A 17,845-nucleotide genomic window follows, 5' to 3' on the forward strand; every position below is an offset into this window, starting at 1 on the left:
CCCTCTTTAACCTCTGCTGACTGTAGCCCACCCGCAATAAATGATCCGCTGAGAATACAAACTTCAGACTGAATCTGCTCCTCACGGTTACTTTTTCTTTGAAGTTGACTCACAGATCGTTTCATTAACAATCTGACTCTGTCCAGGTAAAATAACAACTGCTGCTTTCTAATGAAACGGCAGCCGCAGCGATCACAGAGTCTGCAGATACAATAGCTCTCCTCCTCCACATTTTACAGTACCACCAGCAGCGCGCTGCAGGCGTCCCGCTGTGCTGATCTGAGACAGAGATCAAGGGAGAGAAAGAGGGAGATGGAAGAGAAGCTGATTCAGACAGAGGACAGATTGAAAGACACTGTGTTACTGCAGGGGGAGACTCACATTGTATTAACAGAAGGTTCGGCTCTGCTTTCACTCCTCATCTGGGATTCTCTGCTTTCCTTGCTCTCAGTTTAACGCCTCGACGGTTAACAAATCATTAATTAAGGCTGCATCAAATCTACTCCCACACAGCCCTGCGTGTGTGTGACGCGCATGCATGTTTTTGTTACTTCAGTTGGACCTTTTCAAGTATAAACACTGACCTCGTCAGGACCAATAGTCCTCGTGGGGGCCAAAACCTGGTCCTAATGAGGCAAAACGTCATTTCTGAGGTCCTGGGTTTGGGTTAGTCTGTCCACAATGAACGGAATACTCCAAAACCACAATTTTTATTCAAATAGACAACGTTTCGATCAAGTCAGATCTCCGTCAGGTCAAAATGTTTAATAACTCTTTTCCTATTGATGCTTTTTTGTAAATAGTCTTGCACCCCTTCGCACATTAATTATATATATAACAGTAACATTAAACAACACTAAAATTATACTTTCACTTGGGAATAGACAAGAATTTAGACTGTGTTGATGCCCAAAAGGAAATTTTGTGAATAAAAACAAAATAGTATTAAAAACATACAGGGTTTGTTGTTTTTAGGATAATCGACAACATTTAATAAATTCAGTTACTAGGTTACATAATCCCTTCTCTGGCACTGCTGAACATAGCGTTAGTCTACTTTAAAAATATGCAGCCAAGCTCATTGTCACCACCTGTTACTGTATCCAACAGAGACGCAGAGAAAGTCGACTACAAATGAGTCATGTGAGAGTTGGCGTTGAGCAGAGAGTCAGGCGAAGTAGTTTCATATAGGAGAGGGATGCTGGATATTAGAGAGAGAGAGACAGTTGAAGGTGAAGGTGTGACAGAGGTAGTTGCAGCCTGATTACTATTCAGCACAGCTCTGTATCATAACTGACATTACTGGTCACGTCTCACAGTCCGAGACTGATTATTTCAATTTCACAGCGCTACATAATGGAGAGCTTCAGAGACTGACGTGTGTGTGTGTGTGTGTGTGTGTGTGCATTAATCTACAAGGAGATGATGATGACGATGATGATGATGATGAGAGGAAATCTTCCCAATCAGAGCCTCTTTGGAAAAGAATCTCAAGCAGTTATCCAGAGCATCTCCTCCGCCGTCAATCGGACAAACTGTAGATTTTTGTTTCTAAAATGTAATCAAAGCTCTGCTTGAAGATCTTTGATTGAGTTGAGCATCTGAACTTACACAGGACCTCCTCTTTCTGGGCCTCCAAAAGACTCCAGCAACCATTCAGCAAGAAGGAGAGCGAAGGGAGGAGGAGGAGGAAATTATTTAAGAAACAACTGGGAACAAATACAAGTCTCCTTCTTTTTGGTTCCTTATCATTTTTTGCAAGCAGTCATCTGAAATTAAACTAAATTTCACCATGCAGAACCAGACCGTTTGCAATATTTAATTTAATATGTTAGAGCTCAGGCATCACTTACTGATAGTCATGTAGATGGATTTAGTTAAACAATTGTATTGTCTTTCATCTATACAAGTGTAAAATTGGGTAAAATGTCGTTCCTGTCTGTCAAGTTACAATAAAGTGTAACATGCACAACAATACAGATACGACAGATACAAGCAACTTATGAGAAATGTGTCTGTATGAGTGGTTCTTACATGAGGCCCGATGCTTGTGGGCTCATCTGAGGAGCTGCTCTGGATTAGATGACTGAGATTCAACCCTCGATAAACATTAGAGAGAAAGTAAATGTGATCTCCCAGAGGAGCTCCACTCACCAGCTGAGCTCACAGCTCCAGTGTCCCGTCTGCTCGCTCTTTTTATTTCCACACAGACACCTGGACAGCTGACGTGTCCGACAAAAAAAAAACAACCTTTATTTCTCTCCTTCTATCTTCTCTCTTTCTTTGTTGAGCTCTCCCATTATGTCCACGTTAGGATACGTTACACGCAAGTTGGCCGAATGTTCCAAAACATCTCATCTCTCTCTCTCTCGTTCTCTTTTCTTTCACCGTCTGTCTCCTCCTCTTATTACCTTGCTCTCCTGCCTCTATCTCTCTTTCTTTGTCTGACACTGTTGCCTTCAATTGAAATCCATTACTGTACCTGACAGCAGTTTGAAAGCGCTGAATTTCTCCGTCTTCTCTTTGTGGTTGGTTACATTCTTGATGGATCTGCTGTAACCATCAGAAAGAGTTTTTTTTATTGAAATGCAGCCATCATATATACACACAAACGCACGTATTTTTGTTATATTTGCTGATGACACAGTAAGGATGTAGTCACTGTGGTTGATGAGTGTGGAGGTTGTTGGCGAGCAGTTCTCAGTGATGTATCACATCCTGTTTTTAGTGAACGAGTTGTTTCCATCGGGTCGATAATACAGGGTTCAACCTTTTAGGACAAATCAATTTCATATGATGGTTGTGTGTGTGTGTGTGTGTGTGTGTGTAAGGTTGCATTTAGTTGTACTGAGTTCAACTAAATGTCTCTGTCAGAGGTGTTCAGTACATGTACCTCTTTATCAATGGATCTTTACAGTGAAATTTTTTAATTTTTGTGATTTTCTGTCATTTATATACTGTTATAATATCAGATGTCTATGGTAAACATGGTCAAAAGTCCAAAACTTGAGGTGATTGATGTAAAAATGCTCCCTGAAAGTCAGAAGCCAGTGCTTCAGCCTGGTCTGAATGCTTCGTTTGCTAAGTTACTTCTACCTCCCCATTGAACTGAGGTTAGATTGTCCGCGATCTTTGTTCTGCGGGCTGTTCATGTTGTCTATTTGCATATTGTGGATCTGATTCAGGTTCTAACATGTACAGATGTATTTTTGAGAAGTTGACATTACTACTGTTTGTTTACGTAGCCTCTGCAGCCGGGGGAAGCTTCTGGCTGCTAACCAATCAGTGTTTCAGACAAAGGCTGAACTCAGGGGCTGCATAAAGGAACAATATAAGATAAATAAGGAGTTTTATAACTGTAAATAATGCACAGATATTACATTAGAGCCCAAGATATATAAATATAGACCTGGAAATGTGCATAAAACTCTGAGAAAATATTTCTGTGACAGTACATAAAGGATAATTCCTGGATGGAATTAAAAACACAGATATATTTGTTTTATCTAATTAATAAAACTGGTGAAAAACCTTCATATAAAGCCCACATTTAACAGTGGAAAACTTCATGTATGTGTCCATCAACATGTCTTTTCATTCCTCCAGCCTCAACAATTAACACGCTTTCCTTCAGCTACTTCAAATGCATTTTTGTTTCTTTTGTCACATATCAGCCATTGAATGGAAGTGAAACGAAAGGATTGGATTTAATTTACCAGTGAGTGCTCTGGATTAGCATAATTTAGGAAGGTCAAGGCTAAAGAGGATGTTTAAAAGGCCTGATTTCTCCTGTGTTTTAACAAAGGTCAGTAAACAGGATGTGATGACAAACTGCCTGGACATGACCTCTGGTATCTGGGAACCAGATTCCCAGGAGAGTGAGCATTAAAAACCTAAACACACACATACACACACACACACACACACAAATCATTAAGCTCCTATTAGCTGCATCACTAAATGCTGTACACATCAATAGCAGGTCTGGGCTTTGTGCCATATAGCCTCTACAAACCTGCAACACACTAGCTGATGTTTAGGAATTATAGCAGGAATTCACATCTCAAAGGAAATAAATTAACAGCCTGAAGAGGCAGCAAAGCGGCCACAAACGAGATAATTGTTGTGTGTAAGCGAGGGCTCAGTGAGGACATTGATGGGAGTCGAGCCGTTGATAATTCTTTCAGGTACAAGGCTCCGGTTCACTGTGATCTCAGTATTTTTATCTCCTTCATTCATATTCCGGACGAGATGCTCAGACTGTGTCAAATGGGTGATAATTACACAGAGCTGTGAGAGTCCCACTTACACAGCCAATATGATGTGACTGAACCCAGTCCATTTCTGCTGATGGGAAGCCTGGTTGGATACTGACGGCGCACAACCCACTGCTCTGTGTCATTACAGCAGACTGCCTTTGGCTGGTTTCAGATGAAGCTGGAGGACAACCATCTCTGTGATTCCAACGTTCACTGTGTACCTTACATGTCTACATTTAGGAGGATCACGTTTTACTTTTTGTTGATCTAAAGTTCAATCGATCCTTCATTAAAACCCTTTCAACCAGATAGCTTGACAGATCCTAGGAGCTATACTCATTATCCAAAGAGTTTGGTGTCTTTTTCCCCCCGACCTTCACAAAGCCAAGAACACAAGCAAAAGTATAACGCTGATAACATTTGGTTAAGTACTAGTTCACTGTCTACAGTGGTAAGTTAGCATTAATTCCGAGGCAAAGGGATCATAGGTTTGTCAGATCACAACCCAGTCGCCAGAAGAAAATGTTGGCATTGAATGTTTCTGCAAACCACAGAAACGTTGAATATATACGTTTCAACACGCGAAACACGTATCATATCAACATTTCTACAAACGTAGCATATTAACATTTCTACCCGTTGAATAATGACGTTTTATGATGTGACAATGCTGTGGTTAAGGTCTGGTTAGGTTTAGGCACAAAGACCACTTGGTTTGGGTTAGGGGAAAGATCATGGTTTGGGTTATAATAAAAATAAAAAATAAAATAAAAACGGCCGATGTCTCACTAAAAACGCCTGGTTTTCTTGCCAGAAAATCATCTGTAAATGTCCTGACGTCTCGCTAAAAACACCTGCTTTTGTCAGTTGAAACGAGAAGCAGGCATTGGTTTCGGTGGTCTCAAACCGTGCTCTCTGCTGGTTTCCAACTTACTGCCAAGAAACTTAGTAACCATCCATGTGAATGCATGTGAACTACGTCACTTTAGAAATGTTGAGATGACACGTTTTGTAGAAATGTTTATGTGATATGTTTTGTTGAAATATTAATATGCTACGTATTACACATGTTGAAACATAGATATTCAACGTTTCTGTGGTTTGCAGAAACGTAAACTGCCTATGTTTTATTCCGACGACCAGGCTGCAGATCAATACCTAAAGTATTGGTACTACATTTGTTATTTATTTGTTATCATTTGTCATTTAAAACTTGTTTTTTGTCTCGTGTTTTAACATACAGTATATTATAATATTAACAGGGAATAAAGTAGGCTATTAGTTAATTATAAGTGAATTGTAAAAATTGTTGTTGTTTTGCAAGTTACTCAGTGGTAATAAAAATGTATTCTGAAGTATCATCCTCACATTCTCTTGCAAAACTGAAATGGGTTGAAAATGCTACTAATAATAAAGATATAATACTAATAATAAAGATATAATACTAATAATAAACCAAAACTTTGTGTTGCTTGTCAAACTCAGTGGTCTCTGGCTAAAAAATTAGAAGACTGAGTTTGTTTACTTTCGTCTGAAATCAAGGACCCACTTTTTTGCAACATTACTACAAATTTTAGGAGACTTCTGTTATCTGAGTCTTGAAACCATTTAACTTGCAGATCAAGAGGGAGAAACTCTGTATAGCACATACTTTAAAAAAAAGGAAACTTAGGTTTAGATTTCAAGAATTATGAGTTTAGAGCTTCACAAAGCAAAGACTTCATTCATTATCTCTCTATTTAATTGAATTTGACACGGTGGTTATTTCCAAGAGGCCCTGGGTTCATAATAGGCCGGAGTTGATTTCAAAGTCACCTAAATGAGTTTTTAATCACTGTACACAGCATTCATTTAATCACAATTAGGTCTTTGAACTGCTGAATGGCAGCATAACACTGCCAGTTTTCATCACAATATTTATTCATTACAGAAAGAAACAGATGATTTAGTATGAGATTTTTTTTCCCTCTTTGCTTGCATTCATTAATTCTGCTGTAACAAAAAAGGAATATTAAGCAGATAATTAGTCTTGGTAGTACATAAACGAGTGTAACTATAAATAAATGATCTGCTGCGTCACAGCTGTCACGGTTAAGGAGGATTAAAAGGTGTTTGCAGGTTGCACCTTAAAGAGGAGGAAGAGAAGTAGCAGTTTAGAAGAGAAAGAACATATAGAAGAGGAAGACTATGGTACACACCTTTTATGGTCTTGTTCAGTCTGTAAATCCAATCAGGAATCTCTCCTTCTCTCTTCTCGTTTCCTCTTGTTTCCTCTCTTCTTCTCTCATTTCCTCTCCTCTCTTCAAGTTTCCTCTCCTCTCCTCTGATTACCATATCACCACATTATTTGCCTTTCTGGCCCTGAAGGAGAAATAAGCCATTAACCCCTTGAACTCACAGCCACTGAACCACAAACAGCTCCACTCTGATTCAGTAGAGTCATTAGCGTCTCCATTAATTCCACACTCAGCTGTTCACCTCCTGTAGACAAAAATTCAAACCGCCTGCGGACTAAACAAGCAGGTCTTCAGTTACTGAGAAGAGGAGTAATTCCTGATTCGGCTCGGAGAAAAAGTCACAATTCGGGTAAAGTGTAGCTGTGAAAGTCAAACATTAAGATACTGAATCAACAGATGATTGGTGACATTTTGATGGCGAGCGTTGAGACAGTCCCGAGCTTTGATGAACAGAGCAGCTCACCGATAAAAATGCTGAATTGTCGTGCGATTGCTTGACCTTTTGTAGGAAAGTGCTGATGGAAAATGAGGTGTTTAACCTGGTTGTGTGTTTCCTATTCTGTGTGAGTCTGAGCTTTAGTGTCAGTGTAGCTTGAGTCCGACCTTTAAAGGTGCTATATGTAAGAATGAGAAATGCCTTCTCATTAATGACACCGATGATTGGTGGTGAACTGCAGACAGCACCTTTTTGCTTGCACGTGTCAGCACAATCCAGCAGCTAAAATCACAATATCGTAGTATATTTCACATGCTTTGCAGTAATGTTAGCTTACCTTTCCAACAGGAAGAAAGCCAGCTTGGGTGAAAGTCATTAGTTAATGTTAGCTAGTGTTGCAGGAGCCGGAGCTGATGTTTCAGCACTGAGTCTGTGAGAGTTAGTGTGGAGAACCGGACGTAGTGGAGGTAAAGAGCCGCTGCTCGCCGACAGACAGCTACAGAGCCGGAGCTTCTGGAGCAATAACACCTGGACAGACGGGCTTCACTTGATAAAACTTTTGTGTTTTTTGGGCTTAGGACTTTGTGTCGGACTCTGTGTTGTGGTGGGTGCTGGTCATTTGTTGATGTCAGTGGACTCCATTTCTACGCTAGCTAGCGAGTGTTGCCCCCTGCTGGTGCTGTAGCGGGAGAGAGGCAAGGCACTCGGGATCGTGCGTAAACGTCACATCTTTTGGATTTTTGTGGAAAAACTGGCCTCACATAGAGTCCTTCACATAGAAATCAGTCCCCAGGCTGTTATAGGCAACCAAGAAGGTTGATGAATAGGTTGATGATTTCAGTTAATTTTTAAATGTTTTAAACTATGTAAAACTTTTACCTGATGAAGGACTAAGGACCAAAACGTTATATCTTCAATGAAGTTTTTTGCAAGTGAAAGGATCGTGTGCAGGAATTCTCTCTTCTTTTGCCTACGGACATTTCCTCCTATGCACCTGCCTACAAGAAACCAAAGGTGTGCATGAGTCTTTATAGCAAAGAATGTTTTAAACTGAAATTCTTACGTAATTCTTACATATAGCACCTTTAATGAGACAGAGCAGGACATGAAGGAGTAAAAAAGGATCTGACAGCTTTACACTCAGGTGTCAACACTTCAAGAGCATCATGTTCTGTACAACGTTTCATCATCTGAGACTTCATTAAATCTGGTTCCATTTGATGTTTCGTGCGTAATGATGGATGATACGTAAGATGTATAATGTGTTTTTTGGACAGGGAAAATTAAAGCTGAACCCGAAATGACCGCAAAAATGAGGACAGGGTGACTTATGCTTCCTGCTTTCACATATACTGCTACAAAACATTAAGTGTTAATATAGTCCGCAATTAGCCATGGCTTTGATGAATCTCTAAATTACAGCACATGTCTGAGATTTGGCAGTTACTTTATGTTCCACACAGTTTAAAGCACCACTTATTTTTATATTTAAGGACACAGCCTTCCCCAAACTTAATTTGGCTGTTAACAGTGTTTCTCAGATGTGAAATTACACCCTTATCCGGTGCTCTCACATGATTCCCAGAGTAGCTGATTGCACTCAACTTCAACTTTTAAGAAAGTCTAATCAGCTGAAATACTCAAAAATACTCTACGGAGCTATGGAGCTTCCAATTGCACTTTATTTTGGTTGTACATCCTGTGAGTTTAGATTTTAATGACCCTGTTTCCATCAGAAGTAGGCAGCAAATAAGCTCAAGTGTCATGTCAAGTGTATGCCGACTGCCCTGGACCGAGCGAGCGGGCAGCACACCTTTGATAAAGAAAGTGGAACATATAGGAGCTAAAGAGCCAGATATTTTCTTAAGTAGCTAGTGAGAATCAATTCAAGGAGAAGAGAGTCCCCCATCCTGGAAACCTTTTCACTCTTAGTGAGAGAAGTGAAATACTTCCATTAAAGCAGAACATAAATCCCACATTTGTGTAGCTTATCTGTCAGTCACACACTCACATTCTCTCCCGTCAGGCTCTTGGAAGTGGTCAAAATTATTTTTTCTGGCAGTTAGCGTTTTTCAGACTGTCTTTTTGTCGTTATGAGCTCCTCGTCTTCCTCATCTATGACAGCGGTAACTCAGTCCTCAGAGTGTGTGTCTGCACTGGCGGTTTGGGTATGGTTTTTTTTAACAGCAAGAATTTATTTCCTCCGTGGAAGTGCTCCAAGTCGGATTCATCAAACTCTCTTAACTACATAAACTTGGTGTATATTGCCAAAAATGCATCACACGAGCCGTCAGAAACTCCTCCAAGTTAAACTGGGCTAATGAAAAACACTTTTAGGGCTGAGTGACTCCAAAAAACACACTAGTACTTAAAGACACTTGCTAGCTTAGCAACATTAAGGCTAACAAAGAACCCATAATGCAACACTCTCTGTAGGAGCCAGTGTTAAACCTTCTCATTCAAAAAGAATATGCAACCTTGTGAAAACACATAATTGTCTTATATATATGACGATTCACACTTTTTCAAATGTAATTTCTAGACTACAATATTGTCTTGTATTCACACCAATATGACAGTGTCATACGGTGTGCATGATTCTGCCTCATAGTGGCAAAAAAAATCAATGAATGCAGCTTATGTGTGATTATATTTCTCAACTTTGATCATGATAAAGATTGCGTTCCCCGGGGGATAAATATAATGTCACTATCTAATCCATAAGGCTTATTATACAGTTGTCACATGTACAGTATAGATCATGTTTTCACCTTGTAGTGAGCTGCTGTTGGAAGCAACTGATGCTAAGAATTGAAGCAGATGTCTGTATGGGAATGTCCTCACCTGTTGTAGAATTAAGGTCAAACTTTCACAAAGTTTTTTTTGTTGAAGATGAAACACGTCAGCTGTGGAAGCAGAAGCACCTTAACCCTCCTCCCCCCCCACCCTCGCTCTCGCTCTGTCTATCTCTCGGTGGTCAGTAATGGATGTTTACATGGGAAGAGAAATAGTTTGCTCAGATCAGCCCGGCTGCTGTCAGCAGGAGATTGGTGGAGGGGAAACGAGTGTCAGCTGTGCCAGGAAGGAACCCTGCAGAGAAAAATGACCGACATTGACAGGAAGAAAGACAGAGGAGGAGTGAGAGAAAAAAAAGAGAGAGAGAACAAACTGATGAGAGATAGATAGACAGATGTAGGGAGACAGACAGGAGGAGGACGCAGAGACGCGGTGAGATGGGAGGAGAGTCAGTGACGGAAATTACATGTGTGCAGAGAAACTTAATCTACATGAAGAATGTAGCCCGAGGCAACGCTAAATGCATTAAGAGTTAGTGAAGAGCAGGAAATTATGTTATTACCAAGGAGTGTGAAGCAGGTTATTAGAAATGAATAATTGTCCAAATGTATATGTGGGCAATTTCCTTTTTATAGGTTTGAGCCCTGAAACCAGTACATCAGTGCTGCAGTATTTCAGAAAATGACTCCAACCAGCCTGTGAAATAAACCCTCAGACCAGTCACACCAGGTCTCTTGAAATCCATATTCCCATTTAAAATCAGTTTACTAGCAGGGATGAATACTGGGACCTCTCACCTAAATCTGACACCTTGTTCCAAGAAAAATACCTGCAGGAACCCTGATGTTCACACACTGAAGACTCGTTTGTACTGAAACAACGATGCCTTCCTTGAAACTAATTAACCCAGCGATACAGCTTTTGTGTAAACCCAACTTTGAAAGGTTGTTATTACAGTAATTTAACTGGATCTGATTTTCAGTTGCAAATGTTTCCAAGAATACTGGTCGCGCTAAAATGGCAGCTTAGAGTTCAGATTTGTGGAAAAATGTTTTTTTTATACTAGATGTGAACAAAACCTGAAAATAATAATTATAAATAATCAGACATGAAGGCCTTCATCTTCTTATCAGCAGGCAGAGAAGCATCAAAGAATAAGTGTCCTGTACCTCAAACCACTGAAACAACTCACCAAAACGGCAGCGTGCTACAGATTTTTCTTCCTCGCCACTGTATGTAGTAATAACTTCAGGTCCATTATGTTTAATGTAACTCCAAAACATAGATACTTACAGTTTCATCACTAGTACAGTACATGCAGACAAAAGATGAATGCATAGTGTAATCTTGTGATTAGCAGGCAACGTAATTTAAAACCATTACAGCAGACGGGACAAAACTTCTGCTAAAACGTGGCTTTTTCCATTGAAGTGTCCTGTATCTGCAACCAGATGGGACTAGAGTGAAAAATGAGGGAGTGTCCAGTGTCATGTGTTATGGTGAGCACTGCAAGTGATGGCTATGTTACTGAGATCTGATAGGTCAGGGGTTGGAAGACCAATGATTTTGGAAGTAGCGTGTGCGATACAGGACAACTCGTTCTTGTTGGAGACACACAACATGGTCTCCCCTTCCTGCAAGACATTTATAACACCCACCTCAGTCTGTTCAGCCTCCTGCCCTCAGGGAGAAGGTACCGAAGCGTCCGTGCCCGCCCCACCAGACTCACTAACAGCTTCATACACCAGGCTGTCAGGAAGCTGAACTCTCTCCCCACCCTCCCACTCCCTCCTGGACACCCTGGACTCTGAACCCTGACCTTCAGAAACGGACTGTCTTTTGCACTACTACTGCATAATATCATGCCGCTGCACTACTTGCACTATACAGGACAATATATATTTTATTTATTATAGTATAGTCTTTATTTTAGTATATGTCTATTTGCTGTGCACTTTATTGTCTTACTTACTTACTTTAATGTTGCCACTGCGGGATACTGAGAAACATTTTCTCGATTCTTCTGTATGTTTGGCACATGTAGAGAATTGACAAATAAAAATCTTGAATCTTGAATCTTGAAATAGGGGGAGCAGTAGAGCAATGTGCATTGAATTATGCTTTGGATACACAGACAAGGGTTCAGTGTCTTCCTCAAGTCTCCTCCTTCCTTTCTTCCTTCCTCCTTCTTGGTTCACTGTCCTAAAACACTAAGTTCCCTCAATCTCATCCAAATCCATCAGTGTTCTCAAAGCGTTCGATGATCTGTAGACAGTCACTCTGTTCTAATAGCAGGTTTGGTCCTCTGACCCTCTCCTCGTCATTTCATTTCATCGAAGCTGCTTCTCTCTTTTAGCGATGTTTTGTTCCAGATGAGAGCGGTTGTCAGTCACAGCTGACGGGTCAGAGATGCTCAGAGGTTGTTAGGACTCTGACGCCTCCCGCTGTGAGGCTCAGGGTCTAATATCACGCTTCACAACACTCCTCAAAGCTCCCCGGCTGGATATACAGTAAACCTGAAAAGTCAAATAGGCAGCCAGTCGATGGTAAAAACAGATATTTAGAGCCAGTTGCAGAGTCAGTTTAGGACAGAATATCCAAAAGCATTAAAATAAAATGAAAAATAAATATCTTAAGAGATGAAAATCAGTGTAAAATGAGGACAAGTGTAATGAGTGAGTGCTGTGATCAGGTCAGCTTATCTGGTTTGTAAAATTAATATTTGGAGACATGACATGCGCTTTGTGGGGCCAATAGATCTACACATCAAGGGTCACCTCAGACCTATTTCTTACCATAAAATGATTAATGTCATTACAAATATATTAATATTAGTGTCAAATATTAATTAAAAGATGCAGTGTAAAGATTTATAAATACAAGCTGTATGAACAGAAGATGTAAAAGACAATATGAAGCTCTCTTAACCCCAGGTGTTTCTTATCGTCATCATCTCTAAGCTATTCTTTAATGATCAGAGTTGTTCATTTTGACAGATATTTAACCATAACAATAAACAGAGTCTACAGAGGAACAAAGAATACAAAAAACCCCGAAACAGGACAATGTTTAGTGACGTATAAAAATAACAATTATGATGAAGACAGTGACAACAGTAATAAAACAATAATGATGTAAATATTAACAAACATCTAAATAGAAAAATAAAATAAAAATGAATAAAGAAATAGAGAAATCAAATAATTTAAAATATTATCATACAGGCTGAACTAACTAAAGATAAAACATCCATATTCCTACATTCTAACATAATCATATTATTCCGTAAACAAGTATAATAAACAAACTGGGATGTGTTTAGTTTTAAGTGTTACTGTCATGAAGAGTAACAGGAAATGGACCCAAATGAGACGCAGCAGGCAAAATCTGAAGAAACTTCTTTATTAAAGGCTCAAAGGCAAAAACAGAACAGAACCAAGAATCCAACAAAGACTGAATTGAAAACCAGGACTTAAATACAGACAGAACTAATAAGGGAACAGGTGACCAGACACAAGGGGCAGGCTGGGAGTTGACCGGCTGGGGAAGACACCTGGAGCAGGGCAGGACTAACGAGGATAATGCCAGGCAGGTGTGAAAGGAAAGTGTGTACAGACATGCCCACATCACACACACACACACACACACACACACACACACACACACACACACACACACACACACCAGGAAGACATAGAGAGCAGACTAACTAATAAAGGCAGTCCAGTCCAAACAAACAAGAGGAAAAGTCAGAGGGTCCCTGGAGGACTGGTGGAGAATGGCAGCTAGACGTAGACTGGGACAGAATCATGACAGTTACATTCTTGCTATTTTGGGAACTTTTTGGGGCTGAGTGAGTTTTGCCATGTGAGACCACTTCTCAGTGTGTTTCCAGATTGTAAGAAGAGTCTCAGCAGGGGGAGTTGGGGGCTTTCTTTCCTGTCTTGCTGCGATGGTTCAATCACCACTTTCCTCAAGTCAGTTTTTTTTTCTTTTGGCCTGCCATCCTCCTCTAACCTGCCAGATGGTTTGTTACAGAAAACCATCTGAGAAGTAGTCCTTGGAAACTGTTTGGCAAAGAGCCGGCGCTTTCAAAAAATACTTGGCAGGAGACCGGATGAACCGTCTGTCTATTACCTTGAGAGGCAGCTTGATTCACGAGATTACGCGAGAATCCTCACAGGATTGCTGATTGGTCTGAACCACCGGTGGTTTGGACACAAGTGTTTAACTTGAAGCCTGGCAAGATGGATTCCCACGTAATCTCGTGATCTCGTGAATCCAGCTGCCTCACAAGGTAAATCCTCTTCTTCTTCTTTTGCTGCAGGTGATTCTGACATTTCTTTTACACAGCTGATTCTACACTGTAGAAAGTAAAACCCTTCCAAAGTATTGTGCATTAGATCAAATAAAGTACAATTAATATTAAGAAAAGACCCAAACTGCTACCTCTTGTCTTCTGCAGTTTAGGCCAGTAGATGTACTTTTGTATCGTGATGAATCCTGCATTTTTTTTGAAGGAAAGTTGTCGGTTATGGAAAAAAAAAGCTCTCCACTGAAATGTTGTGACAAGCTCCTTTCAGTATACTACAATACACAAAACCGGTGATAATTCCTGTTGCAGTTTGTTGCAAGATAAATCTCAGCAGCAGCAGCAGATGTCAGTTTACAGCTCAGATGGCGGCTTCAGGATCTCATCTGCCCGTTTCATTGTCAGTCTTTTCATTCACGCTCAAACTCCCCTTGAATCTCCTCACAGCGTCTCCTCAAAGTGACTCCTTCAACGATGCTGAAGTTAACAAAAACACGAAAGGTTTTGTTGACGTTTGGCAACATGTCATACAGTAGAGCGGAAAAGCAACACCCACCACTAGCGCATAAAGAAATGTGACCTCCAGGATCTGCAGTGTAGGATCATACACAAGAACTGCTGCAGCTGCAGGTGTAACAAAACCTCTGGATGTTTGTGATGCAGAACATCTGTACATGAGACTGTGTGAGTGATGTTCAGAGCAACATTAAGGCTGATTGGAGCTCAGGAGCTGTTTCTCATCGGTATTATAAATTTATTGTGGTTGTAAAAGTTGAAATATGAGTAGCTGCCTTCAAGACATTATATAGCATAATATTATAATCTTATTGTCATCAAAGCAACAAGGCGTTAGTCTGTCCTGCAATACTTTTTCACCTTGTCTGTGGCTCTCAGTCGCCATTTTTTTCTTCCTGAGGACATTTTAAAAACTTTTTATTGCATGAGCTCGTTGGTGAGCCTTCAGTCCCCATACCTCTTCTAACTGGGCCAGTTTTTCCATAGATTTGGTGATGATGGTCCCCTTGGGTTGATTTGTGTTGAATTAATAATGTTATTTTGAGTTGAGCAGGGTTTTTTTTTGTTATAGAGTGCAGCTAACTCACAGGACAAAGCTGTGTCTGACACAAAGCTGTAGCTCTGGACTCCCAGCTGAAGATGTCCTTGGCACTCAGCAGGATGGCTTCAGGCTTTCTAAATTTGCACAAGAAGTTTTTTTTTTTTTTTTTTTTCTAATTCAGCAGCTTTCTCCCAAAATCCCCTCCAAAACATTGGAAGCACATTTGCATTGCAAGTTTTCTTTGCCTTCCAGCCTTCACTGTTCTATAATCTGATGAAAGGTCATCAAAGCCTGTTTTGTTCAGAGTGAAGTTACAGTGTATGAGCCGTAATTACAAGAAGCACAAGCAGCTTTATTAGTGTTGTCCCTTCATGTCCTTTTATGTAATTATCTTTTAATTTCCTCTGTCTACGCCAGATGCCTTAACCCGACTCCCAACAATAAGTTGAATCAACCAATAAACGTGTTTAACGATGTGATTTCTGCTACATTTTAAATTCACCACACAAAATTGGACTCGCCGCTTGTGATTTAGTGTATTAATCTCGGAAATCATGATTAATTTAAATAAAATAACGTGAAATTATGATGGTGTCTCGGTATCTGTGCTCTTTGGGATAATATTCAATAATAAAATTAAGTCAGTGATATTTAATGTATTCCCTTTTAAGTAACTCAAAGGCAGAGACATTGTGCTTCTTAATATGAAAGCAAATAAGTGTGGCCAACTTACAGAGTTGCTAGAATGACATTGTTCAGATTGATATCTGGTTTATCCTGCAATATATCTCATCTTCAACCAGCTTTTCTCCAATTATCATGCATTGACTATCAGCTGATAAAGGTCATATCAGCCGTCTGCACTCCATTTAAGAGGGTTTCCCTGCCCTTTCCTCCATATAACAAGTGACACTCTGGCATTATAGTGTGTTATAAACCATTTATTAAATGTATATACCTATTTATGAATGTATATACTGATTATAAATGAAAAAATAGGGTGACTAGATTTTGGACAGTCGGTCAAAGACAAACAAACAATTTGATGATGTCACTTTGGGATTCAGGAAATTGTGATTTATTTTTATGATCCGTGTTTTTCACTTTTTTCTGACGTGTTATAGATCAAAAAAAAAAAAAGAAAAGTGGGTCAGTTGAGCAGTTTCCATGATAAACATCCCCTCTTTGACCTTTCAGTGTCAGATGAATGAAATTATAAAGAAACGCGGTAACAGTCACTCAATCCATCAGTCAGTTACACGCTGAGTCTGTCAGTAAGTGGAAAATCACCTGTCAGTTTTCCCACCAACAGATTTAAGCTTGTGTCAGAAACTCCACCCGACAACAGAGCCCCCCCACTGAAAGATATTTTAGTCCCGCTGCTGCTGCAGCTTCAGGCTCGGTCCTGCGGTTCAATCTATTGCAGAAAATCGATCTAATGTATGCCTTTCTTATAACCTGCCTCTTCACCAATCACACTAAAGGTGTCTGAACACGGGTATAATTACAGCAGTGTATTTCAGTCTGTTTCTATTAACCTCAGTTCATTTCTCTCCTCTCTCATCCGCTTCAATAGCTAGAGGTGCTCACAGATTTAACAGCAGGTAAACATTTCTCTGTTGACTCCGGTATCAGTCTCACTGTCCTCAGTGAAATTACTGCAGCATCTTGTTCTCTGTGGAAAATATCTGCAGGCAAATGCTGCTTCACCGACTCTATTTCTCTATTAATCTCTTTCTGAGTGTCTCACAGTAAACGAGACAGTCGTGCAAACCTTTATTTACTTGAATGAGAAGAGATAATCATCAGAAACAACAAGATCGTCTCATAGCGTGTTGTCAGATCCACAGAGATCAATTATCTCAACCAAAAAAATAAACCACTGTATATAGACAACTGAATAAATGTCAGTGAGCGGGACTTTGTGTTGAGTTTGTTTCAAGTTAAAATTCAACTCAGGATCTTATTTTCTTCATATCAGGAGAAGTGAAAGGAATATGCATGCTGGGAGATAAGATTTTTTTTTGACCAAAAGATATTTGCCAGACGCTGATGTGAGATAAACAGTTATTATATCTTTCATATATTCGAGAAAGCTCAAGGAGTTCTGCTGTCCCTTATCATGAAACAGATGTTTCCAATTCTGAGGCTGTTAGTGTGTCAGGAAAGATAAACTAAATGCAGCTTCAGACAATTCACACTTCACATTTTCATGTATATTTTTTTACTCCTGTCTGATATTATGTGAATAAATCTCATCTGAGTAAAGTGAACAGAGATCTGAAATGAAACAGTAATGATACAATAAAGAGTGTTTCAGTTTCTGAGGGTGTTACACACCTAAAGAAGTGCAGATACTTCATGCTTTATAGTCATTTTTGCTTCCAAGACTCAGAAAAAAAAAATCAATTTCCCCTGTGAGGGTGATTTTTTTCTCCTCCTATTATTAACACCATGACTGCAGTATGTATCTCTGTTGTCGTCACTGATCATTTCAGCTCCACTGCTGGTACAGATATCAAAATATGAAACCTAAGAGTCAAATTTATACAGAAATATCCAAAATGTGACATATAAATGATTTTCTATGGAAACAGAGAAAAAAGTTGTTTTTTTTGTGGACTTGTTTTTCTTACTTAAAGACAGAGTTTGAGCCGATGTGGTAAAAAATAAAAGTTCTGCTCTTAGTGAAGTTTTACATTTTCGAAAATAGCCTCTTACTAACTCGAGACCAAACTGGACTCTGAA

General features: G+C 39.7%; 1 long non-coding RNA gene across 1 annotated transcript; it reads right to left on the reverse strand.

Annotated features, from left to right (window-relative positions):
• Positions 1-874: 874 nt before the first annotated feature.
• LOC137193448 (uncharacterized) lies at positions 875-9,321 on the reverse strand. Its single transcript, XR_010930830.1, has 3 exons — positions 8,944-9,321; positions 6,458-6,620; positions 875-2,553 (listed from the first exon to the last, which is right to left on the reverse strand). It is a non-coding gene; the product is annotated as an uncharacterized lncRNA (long non-coding RNA).
• Positions 9,322-17,845: the final 8,524 nt, after the last annotated feature.

Source organism: Thunnus thynnus, chromosome 12 (genome assembly GCF_963924715.1).
Source record: "Thunnus thynnus chromosome 12, fThuThy2.1, whole genome shotgun sequence".
Lineage (NCBI taxonomy): Eukaryota > Metazoa > Chordata > Actinopteri > Scombriformes > Scombridae > Thunnus > Thunnus thynnus.